Genomic DNA, 19,369 nt, shown 5'->3' on the forward strand with positions numbered 1-19,369 from the left:
ATATATATATATATATATATATATATATATATATATATATATATATATATCTATATATATATATATATATATATCTATATATATATATATATATATATATATATATATATATATATCTATGTATATATATATATATATATATATATATATATATCTATATCTATGTATATATAGTATATATATATATATATCTATATATAGATATATATATATATATATATATATATATATATATATAGATATATATATCTATATCTATATAGATCATATATATATATATATATATATATATAGATATATATATATATCTATGTGTATATATATATAATATATATATAGATCTATATATATATCTATATATATATATATATATATATATATATATATATCTATGTGTATATATATATATATATATATATATATTAGATATATATCTATGTGTATATATATATATATATATATATATAGATTATATATATATATACAATATATATATTATATATATATATATCTATATATATATATATATATATATATATATATATTACTGGTAATCATCTTAGAGACGAAGATAGGTCATTCAACTGTTTTCCACATAGGACAATGAAAGGTGTTTCTCTTAGAAAATGCCCAACATTTTAATCCTCCAATGAAGCGTTTATTTAGGAAAGAGAAAAAGTTTACGATGCACGTAGCCAAGAAAGGCCTAAAATCTTAAACATATGAAATACCGTTACCAGAAACAGGCAGTTTGAACTAAAAAACCAATAAACAGAAAATAATATAATATTTAGCATGTTGAAGTAAGAGTTGGCTCATCAGGAATGTCAACTTGTCCTTTCCATTTTAAATGCAATCATTTCCTGTAATCGACTAGGCTTGATGGGCAAATAATCCTAAAAGATCCTATTCATGCTGTAAAACATAAACGAAAGTACGTTTACATGCTGTAATTCTAAGACAATAGTAGTTTTACACGTTGTAGTTTCAGGAATATTGTCCTTTTACATAATCTCAGGACAGTAATCCTTTCTCATGCTATAATTCCAGGATAATAGTTCTTGTACGTTTCGTCTTTGCGGAACAAAAGCCTTTTTACATTTGGTAATTCCAGGACAAAAGCACTCTTCAAAAAGTAACCCCAGCGCAAAAGCACTTTTCATAACGTAATTCCATGACAAAAGCGCTTTTCATAAGGTAAATCCAGGACAAAAGTACTCTTCATAAAGTAATTCCAGAACAAAATTACCTTTCAACAGGTAATTACGTGACAAAATTCCTTTCCTTACAGTTACACCACAACAGAATTCATTTCAGTTGCTTCTTATTCCAGGAAAGAAGCTCTTCTCCGTCCTATGATTCCAGAACAAAATCCTCATTTTATTCGGTAACTTCCAGAACAAACTCTTTTTCTTGCAGTAATTCCAGAGCAGAGGCCCCTGAAGAGAGAAGCGTCAAACACAATCGTGATTCAGCAAGCAGAGCAAGCACTGATTGCAACGAAGTAATTATTGCAAACGAGAGAGAGAGAGAGAGAGAGAGAGAGAGAGAGAGAGAGAGAGAGAGAGAGAGATAGTCGATCGTAGTTGTTATTTTTTATATGCTTTGGTCATCTATTGCCAGATTTTTCTTGCTAATATTCTAGGAATAAGTTTTTCAGTATATGTTATTTCTTGGGCATATTATACATATATATAGCACACACATACATACACACACACACACACACACACACACACACACATATATATATATATATATATATATATATATTATATATATATATATATATGTATGTATGTATGTATGTATATACACACATATACATTCATATGTACAATCACCATTTTTATAGTGGAATGAAAATTCAAAATTAATCAGCTCTGATAAGTTTGAGATATCCCAAAGTGGGAAAATACAATATGTTTATTACCGATAAATACTCCTTCAGAAATTTTTGTTTCTCATCTGTATGTTGAAAAGCGGTCAATTTATGATTAACGCTATCGATAATACATAAAGCATTGCTTTACCATTATAAGGAAGAAACACCATACATGATATCGTAACCGCCAACGACTTTATGAACATTCCCCTTATTTCTAAGGTAATATCTACTCTGCCGGATCTCCCCCGAATAACCTAGGCGAAATTATGCATATCACTTTGCAACGCAACTCCGATAGGCGTTGCAAACCCATAAATCAATAGGTGCGACCCCCTCCCCTCTCCCCCCATCCCCAAGTCATTTTATTTTAATGAATGAGGCGGAATAGGTCAACGTGAAAGAAAGTATTGGTTAAATTATGCAGGATATGCAAACTGATCTGCATATGATTGGGGCCGTAAAACTTTCGTAATAAGATCCCAGCTTATTGCCAACAATGCCTATAAAAATGGAAATTAGTTCCGCCCCCAGGCTGAAGAATTCTTTTAATATCTGACGGCGTCCGGCGTCCGGGGTAAAATAGTTGCTTATATGCTTTTATATAGCCTGGGGAGGCTTTTGTTTTCGTGGTTGAAGGTAGATATCGTTTGGGTAACTTTTTCCAAGTAGTGACATTTATGCGCACACTGACACACATATGTATACTCACTCTCTGGCCATAACTAAATATATTGTCATACGTCATTTAGTGACACATATATGATGTGTATATATATATATATATATATATATATATATATATATATTAATAAAATCTTTATACATACGAAAATACGTGCATTTTATCTAATATGCTGTGAATTATATGTTAGCACTAACCTTCCTAGCGTGCGGCGACCTTCAACATTCTCAGGTACTCTTGACTCATTTCTGTCATTCGTATTTATGCTATTAATTAACACAGGCTTTACGGGCATAAAAAAAACCAGACAAGTGCCTTGTAAAATAATATTTGTATATATGCATATTCATATTAGTATACATACGCACGTAGACATGTATGTCTATATATCTAACTGTATTTATATATCTAACTGGCTATATATATATATATATATATATATATATATATATATATATATATATATATATATATATATATATATATCTGTGTGTGTGTGTATATATTTATATATATATATATATATATATATATATATATATATATATATATATATATATTCCTTTCTCTTTGACAATCCATATGCGTAACTATGTAACTATAAAAAGAGGAAAATAGAAAAGGCACTTGATTCCAAGCGCACATGCCTGCGTATGCGTGAGTGTGTATGTGTGTGTCTCTCTCCATACTCTCTGCATTTATGCACAAATTGGATTCTTTCAACCCTATATATTTCCCGGCGCGCATTCCATTTTTAGTCTTTACAACCGGCCGGAATGGACTTATTGCATTGCACAAATAGTTCCGAATAAAAGCAGGAAAAAGATCCGTCCCGTTGTTAGTTATTCGGAAATATAACTAAAACATTTCGAAGGTCCAGGGAGGGCGCGTGATAGCTCATTTGGGTGCCATTTCGCCGAAAATAAAAATTTGAGAGTTTTTTTTCGGGAACGAGGTGAACTTTGCTATTCTCTAGACAGCTGGGCAATTACCATTAAAGAGGGGAGGAAGAGTGGGGGAGAGAATGGGACTAGACAGATAGACAGACCGATAGACAGACAGACAGACAGACAGAAAAGCAGGGATTCACGGGAAAAAGGAATTGTAACAGAGAGTGCCTAGTAGACTAGCAATATCTGTGAACTTGCATTGTCTGTATTGTAGACTCATAATCCAAGAAAGATATATATATATATATATATATATATCTATATATATATATATATATATATATATATATATATATATATATATGTGTGTGTGTAAGCGAATACCACGGGAAATGATAGTCAGGAATCCAAGCGCTTTCGTCTTTATTCAGACATCGTCAAGGAGCTACTAAAGTACAATTGGAGAGGAAGGCCTCAGGTACAAACAAGATCAGGAATACCAGATGGTTAATTATCAAAAGGGTAAAAATTAAAAGGGATAATCCAGGATTATCGGATATCACACGGTCACAAACTTAAACAGATTCTGACCCTAACCGAAATTACAAAGTATCTTTACAGTCCAAAACATGTAAAAACTGAATATATTAATTTTGTTGCTTATATTTATCTACAACTTTTTTCATTATGAAAGCATCAGTTTAAATAAACCAAGACTTAAATTTAGAACATTTCTATTATTTGACTTGATAAAACAAGATTCAATGATATTCCTTTTAACTGTGTCATTACATGGGACTAAGGCTCTTGCTTGACTCCAGTTAATAGGATGGTCTAAATCTCTCATATGTACAAATAATGCATTCGATATTTGCCCAGTTCTCACAGAATATTGATGTTGCTTAAGACGCTGTGAAAGAGATTTGCCCGTCTGTCCGTAATAGATTTTATCACACTTTTTGCAAGGAATTTCATATATGCAGCCTGGAAGATCTTTAGGAGAATTTTTGATTACTAAACTCTTGACATTAATATTACTGAAAACAACATTTATGTTAAAAAGCTTTAAAATTCTAGGAATATCTAAAAACCTTTCATCATAAGGTAATTTTAGAATGTTATGCGTACTAAATTCAAGTTTGTCATTAGTTGAATAAAATGTTTTTCTAGCTCTTTTCCATGCCACATCTACAAAAGTCCTTGGGTATTTAAGTTTCAATGCAATATCATAAATAGTTTTAATTTCAGCGTCAATAAACTGCGGGCTACAGACATGTAAAGCCCTTAGGAACATCCCAGAAAAAACAGAGAATTTAACATTTTGATGGTGATTGGAGTAGTAATGAACAAAAGAGGCAATATTAGTTGATTTTCGAAAGACTGAAAAGGTGAAATTTCTATCATTTCTATGGACAGTTACATCAAGAAAATTCAAATTACAATTTCTTTCTTCCTCTACAGTAAATTTTATAGAAGGGACTAAATATTGAGATTATTAAGGAATTCCTGGAGGTTTTCGTGAACTGGCCAAATACATATATAAAAGAAGAGTGTGAGCAATACAATGTCACAAAATGAAAGATATTAGTTGATTTGATTTCAATACAGCCAAAGGTGAAAAATAGAATGTAAAAAAATGAAAGATTTTAGTTAAATTGAATTTAATACAGAATTTAGGCCAAAAGCCAAGTACTGCAACCTATGAGGTCATTCAGTGCTGAAACGGAAATTGACAGTAATAGTTTTGAAAGGTGCAATAGGAGGAAAACCTTGCAGTTGCACTATGAACCAATTGTTAGGAAGAAAGGGAATATGGATGGAGATACAGTAAAAGGAACGAAAGTGGTTGCAACTCGGAAGTGAAGTCACGCTGCAAAGAACCTTAACTAATTCCTACAGTGCACCAAGGAAAGATATTACTGTCCAATCCATAGTTTTTGAGCTTGTTGAAATGAATGGTGACACTATCGATGCCCTTTAAGTTCAAGTTCAGCCCCGATAGGAATTGGGGGTGTGTGGGGCAGGGGCGGTAAGAACGACAGTGAAAAAGAGTGGAAGGGGTGTCAAGGAGAGAAAGAGAATAAGAGAATGAGAGAAAGGGTGTTAGGGAGGAGAAAGGGGGAAAGAATGGGGGACTGAGAGACAGAGACAGAGAGAGAGTGAGTGAGAGAGAAAGAGGGAGTTTATCTATCGGTTGTTATTCAGAATATTCCTTGGCAGCCAATAAATAAATAAATATATATATATATATATATATATATATATATATATATATATATATATGTATATATATATCTCAAAATCCACGTAAGAAGGCAAGTGAAAAACGGGACTTGGAACAAGTACTTTCGTGGTATTCTACATTCTATACATATACATACACACACACACACACACACACACACACACACACACACATCACACACATACTATATATATATATATATATATATATATATACTATATATTAATGTTTATACCTGAGAAGGGATTTTAAATCCTGAGGAGCGAAGTTATCTTTATGATCTGAGAAAAGGACTTACTTGCCATGAAAATTTACGTATCTGACTGAATTTGCGGGGACAGGTAAAGCACAAGAAGAAAGAAATAAGCTGAGAGCTTTACTCAACAAGGAATGTTGCAGATAAAACAGTTAGATTCACTTAAAATCACGTACATTTACATTACGACAAAATCAGAAGAATGGGGGATACATTAGAAAGGTAAGCAGAGCCCTGCCGAAGAGCTAAAATACGAGAGCAAAAGGGTAACTGCAGATGCCAAGGAAATTCACTTCAAGGACACCTATGGTAAGCTGCGGTGATTAGAACCATGGCACGCCCACACATAATTGGAAGGAGGGGAGGGGGGGATTCCACAGCAAACACAAACAATTCCGTCTTATGTCAGAGAGATAGCGTCTTCGTTGTTACACAAGATGGAGGGAAGGAATTTAAGGGACTTAGCACTGGAAGAATTCTGGCCTAAGAAAAGCCGCCACGTGTTTGGAATATGGCCCGGGCGGGGCGGGAGTCAAGAAGCAATGTTCTGGAACTGCCTAGCTTTGGGATGCGTAACTCCTTTTATGGCTTCTGCTGGGTTATCTTCCCATGCTGTCAGCACCCCATTTTCTATGGGCACGCACATGGGTTTTGGTAAGATCCCATGACCTCATGATTGTCCGGTCAGCCGCATGGTAGGGTATCAACTCGTGGTAGTTGATTGTATGGCGCCTTCAAAACTTACTCTTTGGGTATATCCCCATCACCGGTTCATCTGGTGCCTGCAGTGGGGATTTTATCTCCAAACAGCTTCTCATATGGAAGAGAGGTTTCAGGGCAGTCACGGGTTGAGAGAAAAGATTTCCAGTGTCTCCAGGAACGATAATAAGAGATTTAAGAAGGGGCAATGTTTTCCATGACCTCCTTGTCAGTCAGCAGTGTGATTACAAGTTACTGTACTCCTTTTGTAAAGACTAAACAGCTCAAGTTTAAGGTAAATTCTCTTAAAGGATTAAAAGTTATGTTTTACCTTACGTTCCTTTGTAAAGTTTGGAGGGCGACTTGACTTGGGAAGTGCATCCCTTCGTTGCAATATATATATTTGTATGTATATATATATTATATATATATATATATATATAGATATATATGATATATTATATATTACTATATATATATATCTATATATTATATTATTATATATATATGTGTATATATTATATATATATATAATATTATATTCTATTATATATTAATATGTATGTATGTATGTATGTATGTATGTATTTATTACATGTGTGTGTGTTTTTGTTTTTGTGTACGTGCGCTCATGCATGCGTATGCTTGTGCACATGCCACTTAAATAGTTGATATCTGATTAATTTAACCATAATGGTAGCTTTCGTACAGTAAGAATGATGAAAAGAAAGTATAGAATAATAATCTGCTTATTTTCTAAACCATCTAATCTTTATAATCTCGACGCAAATAAACAAAATCAGTGTGCCACTATGCCTATTAGCCTTCAGACAATAATAAAGAAATGAACATATAAAACTAGCAGCTCATTGCCAGAAGAACCCAGTGGCTTATTCAATCCCGTTTACATGCGGAGATTAAATTTGCCCCTAATCTTAAGATATGATCTTTAACATAGATATTGTAGCATTTACTGCTCTCAAGATTACTTATTGCAGAGCAGCACAATAACTTAGTGCCACACTCAACTTTGTTATTCGGGAAATTATGCGAGTCATAATCCATGCATTCTGCGGCCTGGATCATAATCTAGCATATTACGTCTGAAACATATTAAGTTACGTTCGCAAATCCGCGGCGGTGGGTGATGGCTCTCGCGAACGATGAGATAGAACTCCGCAGGGCGAGCGAGAAAGAACGAGAACTCATATCGCTTGTTTGCGCAGACTTATAATAAAACTCGCCTCCGCGGAGGTCAAGTGTCTTCTATCTGGAGCAAACGGGGCTGCCTGCGTTTCGGTTTTACAGTCTCCGGTGGTCTTGCGCCGCGCGTTCCTCTTTTTATAATCCCTGGCGTCTCTCCCATAAACTGGCGAGAAGCAGTTTGTCTCGTTTAAAGACTCCTTGAATGGAATCTTATAACATAAAATTTTCCTTAATAACCACTCGTAAAACTGCAGGGACGACTCTGCGTTCGCTTATCTTATTAGCTTGCGAAACGAGGACGCAATGATGAGATTTGATAGGAAGTGCTCTTGTCCCACGGGTCCATCTCTCCCAACCCCCCGCCATCCCGCACCCCTATAGACGGATGTGAGACGAAGGTAATTATGTTTAAATGAATTAGATTCTCTCTCTCTCTCTCTCTCTCTCTCTCTCTCTCTCTCTCTCTGTTATCGTGGTTATGGAAAATATGTTCCAACAGGTATTATTTGTGTTGCTGATTGAGAGATATGTAAATATATATATATAATATATATATATATGTATATGTATACATATATATATATAATACGTGTATGTATATATATATACATATATATATATCCATATATATATATATATATATATATATATATATATATATATATATATTATATATATGTGTGTGTGTGTGTGTGTGTGTGTGTAGTGTGTATGTAAGCTTCAATTCTTTAGAAGTTCTAGACATTGTCTTATTTTTTCGTATATGATGAAATTATAATGAAGTTCTAACGTCTTTTCCCAGATGGTAAATACATAGAACATACATATCACTGAGTTTAGGGGAAAAACTAATTTGGATTCATTAGCAAAATAGAAATGTAATCAATTTTGCTGTTTTTCACGACTTAACAGTTTTGGAACTCTGAAGAGTTGGCAAGAAACGTAGTGCAAGATGATGCCCTAATAGAAATTCCTTTGCTGTGCAGGGTTTATCTCCTCAAGGGGAATTCCTTGGTCGTGTGGGGATTATTTCATAAGGTCATAAGAGACCCAACTCGTTCCGAATGTTACGCTGTTAGATATATAGTAAATATAGACGGAATTCATAATTCGCACAGTGGTATTATAAGCCTTGAGCAAGCTGTTAACACATTCATCTGGTAAATATGGAGACTTTTCCTTAGGAACTCCACTTTTTCCATGTTAATCAATTTTAGCATTGCCAGATAAATAGATCAAAATTTGGTGCTGCATACTGAAAGGTCAGAGCTTAGCTTGCCTTAACAGTGGAAAGAACTTGAAAAGCAGGTAAATACCAACACCGAAATCGATACTGAACAAGATGATTCCTACTACAGATGCTGCAAGGATGCAAATGCAAAGTTGAACTCATTTATTGTAAGGAAATTAAGAATGTTTCAATATATATATGAAATTGCATAAATGCACACATGCATATACATACATACATACATACATATATATATATATATATATATATATATATATATATATACTATATATATATATAATGTACATGAGAGAGAGAGAGAGAGAGAGAGAGAGATGGGGCAGGCAAGTAATATCACAGCAAAGGAAGTCGTAACGTATTGCATTTTCCCTTATATGAGTAATAAACTGGGTTCACGAGCATGCTTCAATATCATGTAAATTACACTGCAAATGCTAAGCTCTTCTTGCAGGCGCAGTTGCTTGCAAAATCCTGAATGATTAAAAAGTTTTTGTTTGGAATTTTGAATAAGTTTAAAAAAAATGAATGTATTACCGGAGTAGAGAGTATTTTTGCTTTGAGAAAAGGAATATAGAACTTGTGAAATGAAAAAAGTAAGTGAAATTAAAAATGCCATTAAAATATCATGAAGGCATTGAAAAGTAGAATAATTATGAAAGACAAAAAAGCTGTATTTGCTTTCAAATCTATTAGAATTTAAAAAAATATTCATCACAGTAACAAATAAAAGGATTTTATCAAATTTTTTACAATGCTAGAAATAACTTGGCGAATATTAATTTGGCTTTAAACTGTTTCTGTGGGTAACTGAATTATCATGATTTAGAATGAATAATCAAATATCCCGTCAGTGCTTAAGTGGAAAAATTCAAGAATTTGTTTGTCCAAATTTGTAATGTTTTCATAAAGTGAATCTTATCTTTAAGTTAGAATGATCGTAATTTCTGTTACTTTAAATAATCTCGTAGTCGTAAAATATAAACCTAAATTATCCTCTGGTAAAAAGTGTGTAAATTTACTCGAAATACAGTGCCATACCTTTCAGACCCGAAACTAACCAGAAATCAAGAGGATCACTATACCGATTTGACATCATTTCTGAATTCTAGCCTAGTGACCTGGCACTAGGAGAGACCGCTATACTGAGCAATACTCTTGAAACAGACCATAGACAGTCAGCCTCAAAAACCAGTCCTTCAGACCCGAACCTGTCCATCCATCAGGAAGACCACTATACTGACCTGACCTGACCTGATTTCTGAAATCTGGTCTGATGACCCAACACTGGAAGATACTGAACGAGCATCGGAATCATCTTCATTATGTTTTGAAATAGGAAACAATCTTCTTGAAAAAATGTAGATGAGTGGTTTTCGTATGGGTTTGTGTATGAGAGAGAGAGAGAAAGAGAGAGAGAGAGAGAGAGAGAGAGAGAGAGAGAGAGTAGAGAGAGAGAGATTGTTTTGCGCGGGGGGGGGGGGGGGGCTGGGGGGGGGAGGTTAGGGTGGAAAAAGGAGGGGTATGTAAAGGTGCCGGGGGGGGGGGGGGGGGGGGTAACCAAACCCGACCCTCTAAACCCCGGATTTAGCCAGCCATCAGGAGGAAGGAAGAAAGTCAGAGAGAAGAGAGGAGAGAGAGAGAAAGAGGAGAAGATAGAGAGAGAAAGGTCAGAGAGAGAGACGAGAGAGGATGAGAGACGAGAGACGAGAGAGATGAGAGAACTATTTGATATGCTGAGGAGACAGGTTTTCCGTTGTCCCGCTGGTGGTGGAGTCATATTTACACAGAAATGCGTTCCACAATTCCTCTCACGTCGTGGCAGCTTAAGGTGTGAGATGGACGAATACAAGAATATTTTATGGGCGAGCGTGTGTTCTACCTGACCAGCCTATCGTGATTTATAAATTATTTATCCGCGGGGCTCGCGTCATCACACAAGGATTGCTGTGCGGTTGTCGACAATGTAGGATTATTATTATTTGTTTTCTTTTTGTGCGAGGATGTCAAGATTTGATAGTTTTTGTTAGTCTTCATCATTATTATTATTATTATTATTATTATTATTATTATTATTATTATTATTGGATAGATCATACAGTTAATGGGCGTAATTAATAAAGTAATTTAATAAGAAAATTTTATTTCCTTATCAGAGAAGTTTCTCTTCTCTTCAACATGAACTCATTGTCTTCCAGACTAATCTTACAATAATAATAATAATAATAATAATAATAATAATAATAATAATAATAATAATTATTATTATTATTATTATTATTATTATTATTATTATTATTATTATTATTATTAGATAGAACATACAAATAAAGCACTTATTTAATAATGAACCTTAATAAAGTTTTATTCACTGACCCTTTTCATAGAACTTTTACTTCGAATCAAAATTAATATTTTGCCTTGTACGCTATCATTATTACTATATTATGATTATTAATGAATTAACCGTACAGTTGAAGAGCGTAATTAAAAATGAAACTTAAATTTTTAGTCAACACTTTTTACCAGAGAACTTTCTCTCCTCTTCAAAATTAATTCGATTTCTTGCAAACTATTATTATCATTATTGTTGTTATTATTATTGGAGACACAAATCCTCAGTTATGTAAATGTCCATATATTTGAATTTGAACACCATCAAAATTACCCCATTGGGCAAGGACCTATTAGACGTTCCAGATGACCGGCGTCCCCCGGGGCTTTCATCAGAAAACGACGGTATTGCCTGATCTATACTACTTGACGACCTGATCCGTAGTTCATAAACAAGTCTCTTCTTATTTTGACTCCTTTTATGTTTACTTGGTTGGAGAGCTACATCAACGTGTCATATAGAAAAGGGGAACCGAACAGATTCCTGAAAGCTATCCTTATTGTTTTAAATTTAAATATACATGTATGTATATTGACATAACTGTGGATTTGTTTCTCCATTTGAAAGCTCATGTTATATGAGTATTTTTTTGATTAATTTATTATTAATATCATTATCATTAAAAAGACTATATGAGTGAAAATCGAAACTGATAAAGAAACAACTTTTTATTCCCTTCTTTTATCTCGCAACTTCCTCCTCCCTCCGAAATGAATTCATTGTCTCTCAAACTTATCCTAACGAATACGACCAGAACCAGAGAAAGCTGAGGAAGCCACGGTAGACATTTTGTTATATCAGAGAACAACCCCTCACCCGCCCCTTAAACCTCCATATCCCCCAAACCCCTAAAATAAAGAAAAAAAAATAGAAAAGAAAACTTTCAGTTCCGAAGACCCTTATTCTTCAAAGGCAAGGAACCAGAAATCCAGAATCAAGAGGTCGGGTGTTTACCCAGGAAGAAAGATGAAATTCCGAAGGACGTCTTCAAACGACAGATAGACTGCTGATGCCAGCAGTACCGGGCTGCTGCTAGAGAGAGAGAGAGAGAGAGAGAAAGAGAGAGAGAGAGAGAGCACTGTTGTCAGCGTTTGCTGAATCGTCTTATAAATACGTACGGTGTTGGCTTGTGAAGATGTGAATGGGTGAGATATATATATATATATATATATATATATATATATATATATATATATATATATATATATGTATATATATAATGTATAGTATATATATATATAGTATATATATATATATATATATATATATATATATATATATATATATATATATATATATATATATATATATATATATATATATATATATATATATATATATATATATATATATATATATATATATATATATATATATATATATATATATATATATATATATATATATATATATATATATATATATATATATATATTATATATATATATATATATATATATATATATATATATATATATATATATATATATATATATATATATATAAATATATTTATATATAAGAGAGAGAGAGTGTGTGTGTGTGTGAGAGAGAGAGAGAGAGAGAGGAATGATAATAATATTTAGGGAAGAAGACCTTCTTTTAACCAAATTCTGTTGAATAGAATGGCAGAATTTCTGCGAATTAATCTTGTTATCTTTTCTTATAACTCACTTCTCTGATTTAGCCCATATTCTTATTGGGAGACATCTAAATAATGCTGGATGTGATGTTTTTATTTAAAACAGGATTTTTCTGTCATAAGCTGGTATATTGGTATTATCAGTTTATTGGTATACAAGAATGGCGGGTCTCAGGTACAGGTCAAGCAGGGGTTGTCGTCGGTGTTGGTAATTCCATAAGCAAGGTCAATGTCAGGCCGAGGTATTCTCTAGTGTTAAGCTGGTGTTATTGCTGATGCAGCTTTCTTATCGCGACTTTTCGACCGCCTCGTAAGTCATTTTCTAGGCTGGTTAGCAGTTGAAAAGAAGAGGTGGTGTAGTAGTAGTAGCTAGATTAAGCCAGATTTATGCTGGCACGAGCTCTTGCTTTCCAGCAGCACGTAACTGGTAATGGATGAAGGATTCTTCTCTCCAACATGCCATTCGGCTCCAATTTAACAACTGGGCCAGAAGTGAAAAAATTTAGTGAGAGATAAAGTATTATAGAAGCAAGTCCCGGTAAGTAGGAGAGCCTGGGAAGGAAAGGATAAATTTTGAGTTAGAAAAAAATTTTGGGAACCAAAGTTCTCCTGGGATGTGGGATGTGATGAATGATGATAATGCAGTGAATGGATGAATTTTATCTTAGACACAGGATGTCTGTATGCCATTAGATATTGCTCACTTGAGAGTGGCTAAAATGAGGCGTTGCTCTTCCCAGCGCCGTGGAAGAGGAGCAGGGATGGGATGATTAGGTGAGGCAGCTGGTGTTCGGATTGAACAACAGGTGATTGGGTTTGAAGGTTAGAATGAGGTGGGGTTGCATGCGATTTAGCAGTGTCTGTAAGAAGTTCGAAGAGAACGATGATTCCTTCAATTGTAAGAATTATTGAGCTTTCGCTCACTGCTTTTGGCACTGTCTAAGCCGTCTGAAGGGACAGGAGAAGGATGAGTCTGGGAAGAAGGGCTGTCAACCTCAGAGGTAGAAGGCGGTGTTGGGATTGGAAGGAAGGGAAGAGGAAGGCTCTGAAGTACTTGGTACTGCTTCTCTGGGTATCGGCTTGCCACTGGCTATCTTCTATAGTGCTGCTTTGACTTCTCTTTGTAGCTTTGTCCTTAGGTTTTGGAATGGGGTTTGAAGGTTTTGTAGGAGGTAAAAGTTGAGAAGTTGTCTTTAGTTGTTCGATTTTTTCGAGTCGAAACTTGCATTTTTTGTCCCATGCATGATGTTGAAGAGAACAGTCTGGGAATTTGCTTTCAACCTTTTCTCCTTTTTTGAAAGCATCTAGGCATTGCTTGGTTGGATGAGGTTTGTTTCATATACCACACCTCTCTGTGGCTGTGCAGTGCCATGGTGTTCAAACTTGCGGCACTTATAGCATCGAAGTGGCTTTGGAATGAAGGCTTCAATGGGGAATAATCCCAGTATGCCAAGGAAAACTTCTTTGGGCATTTCTCCTTGGAAGGTGGCGATGACTCTTCTTGTGGGTGTGCTGGATTTTCCAGATTTTACAGTGCATCTTTTGGCATCTAGAATTTTTTCCAGTTGTAGAATGGGGTCTAGAGGCAGGGTGGTTAGATACTTGCAAATAACTGCTTTTTTTTTTATTTGCTCCTTCGGGTCTAACAGTTGGAAAACTGTGTTCCCTCGAAGAATCTCTTCAGTGTCTTTGCTCTTTGGGGTGATGATCATTTCTCCGACTAAATTTGGTCGAACAGTCATCCTCAGGTTTCGATTCTGCTTCTCCAATTTGGTCATTTCAGTATAGGAGGCTTTGTATTTTGGAAGAGGTGAGGGATTGATTGCTGGAAGCATATTGGGAAGGGTTCTTCCATCTTGGATTGGTATTTCTATGCTTTCATTGCTTTAATAGCTCGCAGTGGAAGTTTGGTCTTCTTCAGACATCTCTTGATAGTTTTCTTCACTTGAAAAAGATACACTCTTTTAATAGTTTTCTTCACTTGAAAAAGATACACTCTCTTAATAGTTTCTTCACTTGAAAAAGATATATTATCTTTCTCTGGGATGGTAGGCGGCTTGCTGGGTTTATGAGCCGATAACGACTCATAAAAGGCTCGATGTCGACGAGTCGGCGAATCCATTTCCGCGACGATGATCGGCTGCACGACGCGGCTTGATGGCGACGAGTAGGCAGATCTATATTGAAACTGCAACTGACTGAAAAGAGGTGGTGTCTGCCTACCGGTATTTATAGTAGCTCGAATCCTAGAGCTGAATTCTGATTGGCGAAGTCGGGGGTCGTTCGCTGCTGATCTCCGGGAGGCGGTAGTGAGGAGAAACGTTTCCTGAGTAATATTCCAGTTAGGTTTCTCCTTTCCTATATGTAGGGCTTCCAGGAGGCGCAGACGTCGGGAATCAGTAGTTTGGCTGATAATTTCATTCAATAGAATAATAGTAATAATAATAATAATAATAATAATAATAATAATAATAATAATAATAATAAGAAGAAGAAGAAGAAGAAGAAGAAGAATAAGTAGTTCGATGCAAGAGTTACATTTCATACTACTTACAATTTACTATGTACAACAAACCTGAATGAACATCTTAACAAATACAAAACGAAACGTAGCCCTGCAATACATAGTGTAGTAGTATGGATACTTTTATTTTCATTTGTAAATTAAGCATCATCTTTATTTAGAATGTTGCACCCCTGTTGTTACAGTTCTGGAAATGTAATGATATTACAATACAAAGAGTAATCAACCCACAGGCAAAATGTGTTTCTTTAACGCTGATTTGAAAGAATTTATATTAACTAATGTCTCCAAACCTTTTGGTAGCTTATTCCAATGTGAAGTTCCCTGTACAGCGAACGATGTTTTACCCAGCTCGGTATTAAATTTTGTCCTTGGTATGTAAAGGTCGTTGCTATTTCTAGTTGTCCTGTTGTTCATGTTAGTAAAAATTATTTAATATTTCATAAACTAATAGACATAGGTAGTACTGTATTATTTCTTCTATATTTAGCCACTCTAATTTCTTTTAAATTGGGGTTACATGATTTTTTTGCCTTCCCATCAGTCACTTTTATCGCAAAGTTTTGGAGTTTTTGTATTCGATGTCGTTGTTGTTTAGACGTAGTGCCACCATACCTTCCAACAGCAGTTTATTATGCTTAACGCAAGAGACTGAACGACCAATTTGCGCATTTCATTATCAACTCATTCTTTTATTCTGTTTAGGTAAACTAGTATTCTATCACTTTCCCACCGACTTCATTTATATGAGCGTCAAGAAGCATGTACTGATCGAAGCAAACTCAAAGTTTTGTTCCATGGTCACTTTTTCTAATAGCATGACCATTAAAATTTATAACTATAATATCAGGAATTTGAGAAATGTATTGCCTTTAACCAAGGAAAATAAATTGAGTTTCAGATTCGTTTACATTTAATCCAATAGTTTGGAAATAACATTCAGCATTTTCTAGGTACTTTCCGCTCTTGAAATTACCATTTGTAATTCTTCCATCGTTCCGGTAATTGTGATTTGACTGACATCTGCGTACTGTATTAACAACGTAATCCTGTAATGAAGTAGACATGTCACTGATATAAATTAAGAAAAGAATTGGTCTTACTATTGATCCCTGCGGGACTAACGGTTAGGTAGAAACTTAGCACGGGTAGGCATCTCGTATGAAACGGAGAGAAATACCATCAGATCCAAACGCTTTTGAGTCATTTAAATCCCTCACTGTCAAGACAACTGTATCTACGACAACTGGTTGGGGCCTGAAAAAAAGTTGTTAGCGGTACTTTGAGGTATAATAGTATCTCAAGTGGACAGACTATTATTTGCATTCAAGGTCAGTTGAGAATTTTCGAAGACCAGTTGACCTACATTTTCAAAGTATTCGTTAAATTCTTCTGCTTTATCTTTGTTATCTTTGTAATCATGGATACTTATGTTACTGGTTGTGGCAGGGATCATTTCATGAATAATTTTCCATTTAGTAGACAAATTACTATGACAGATTTTAAAACTTATCTTTAAAATGTTCAGCCTTTTTTGTTTTATAAGTTAACTCGTTTTTTATAGATTGTATAAATATTCCTTAATTCTAAGTTTTATGTATTATCCCTTTTGACTCTCGTGCAGTTCTTGCTTTCATTTGTATTTTAAGATCATGACTTATCCAAGGAGCCAGGACCGGGTAATTACTCTTTCTCTCTCTCTCAAAAAAAAAAAAAAAAAATACTAGCAAATATAGGAATTGGAATATTTATATTGTCCGTACCTAAAATTGTATTAAGGTCAACGGTTCTATTTAACAGGCTGTACAGAATGTAATTTGACCATAGTGTCTTAAACTAGGAAATGTTCTAGTTACAGGTTGCCTTTTTTGCTTTTGAAATATCAATTTGTAGTGTTAACAACTCATGATCAGCAATCGGACAGAGAACTACTTCAGCTTGGGAAATCATTTCTGGTCTGCTTGTGATGCTAACATCTAATAGTGATGAGGTTATACTTGTAATTCTTGAAGGTTTATTAATTGCCCGATGTAAGTTTAATTTACTATTAGAGGATAATAAATCATCATTAACGTCCGTTAGTATAAAGATTGTCTTTCCTCGTAAGGAAACAACTTTAAGAACAGCCCTATTGTAATCTAAACGAGATTAAAGCTTTGGAATGGCGGCAAACGCACCCTAAAGTGAACGGTGGGAGCTTTTGATGTTGTATAATCATCCAGACATCCTCAACTACTTCTTTATCAACATTTAGGGTAATTCTGTTCCCTTTTAAATCATCTCGAACATAAATACAACTTCCTCCTCTTCTTCTCTGGTCGCAGCGATAAATATTGAAATTTGAAATGTTTACAAAACTGTCGGGTACCCCAATCTAGCCATGCTTCACTTTTACGTAAAATGTAAATTTCCCTTTCTTATATTAACAATTCTACTTTATCAAAATGCGATAATAAAAACTGAGTATTTAAGGGTTCAATGGCTAGCAGATTTCTCACATCCTTCTCACTGACAGCGATCTTCACTGTACATACCCTCTGCATTGCCATCTTCCTGGTCGTTATCCTATGGAGCATAGCGAGTGTATAATGGACTGTTATGGCCTAAACCATGGCAGCTATTGCATCTAATTCTGTGATCATAATAACGCAAACTTTGATTGTGGTTATATTCACCACAATTATAACATTCGGGGTGGGATTGATAACGTTGATATTGCCCGTAATTTTTGCCACCATCTTTACGATAATTCTTGAGTGTTCCATTTTCTCCACGCCGATCCACGCCGTGGTTAGTACGAACCCGTTTTGTGGTCTGCCCTGAATTCCACCAGTGTCTAGTAACTGATTCCCTTCGTTTATTTATGATACGAGGAGAGGACGTGCTTGCTTATGAATAGCATTGCGTTCTGATTTTGTTTCTATCCAATTATGTGATCTTCATCCTGTAGTTAGTACGATTCCCATTTGTGGTCTATCATGAATTCCACCTGTGTACAATAACTGATTCCCAGGGTGTATTTATGATAACGAGGGTGTGCTTGCTGATGAATAGCGCTACGTTCTGATTTTGTTTCTATCCATTTTTGTGAACTTTTGACCTTCTTCCAGTTACTGCAGAGGCTAATATGATGGGATTTCTTGCTAAGAGAATCGAGTAGCCTGATTGCATCACACCTGTTTAAGATAATTCCATGGTTTTCATTGGTCTCGTGCCCAGTAGCTAGCTTGAAAGACGACTCACAGTTTATATCTAATAAGCCATTTCCTACAACACCATTCGCTTCGTTGGTTATTGTAGTAGTTGAAAATGTCCTGTTATTCATTAACAGAGAGAGAGGAGAGAGAGAGACGAGCGACGAGAGAGAGAGAGAGAGAGAGAGAGAGAGAGAGAGAGAGAGATTCTCTGTTGCACTTATCCAAAAACACTAAGTTATCCTTATACTTGATATAATCATTTTTCCATTATTTTATATGTAAAGACTAAGGTCAGTACTTTGAACATGAAAAAAACTAGGTTGTAACACTTAACACCATTTATTCTCTTACCATGCAAGTGGTCCCAAGTTCGACTCTTAAGCAAGGAAGTTTGGATTGGCTCGTTTCGTTAAAAAACCCGTTGTGAGTAAATAGTATATAATGTACTATATGTGGTAGGTAGATGAGTACTGGTGGTCACAGGTAGGTTTAAAAG

The sequence above is a fragment of the Macrobrachium nipponense genome, chromosome 20 (assembly GCF_015104395.2).
Source record: "Macrobrachium nipponense isolate FS-2020 chromosome 20, ASM1510439v2, whole genome shotgun sequence".
Classification (NCBI taxonomy): Eukaryota; Metazoa; Arthropoda; class Malacostraca; order Decapoda; family Palaemonidae; genus Macrobrachium; species Macrobrachium nipponense.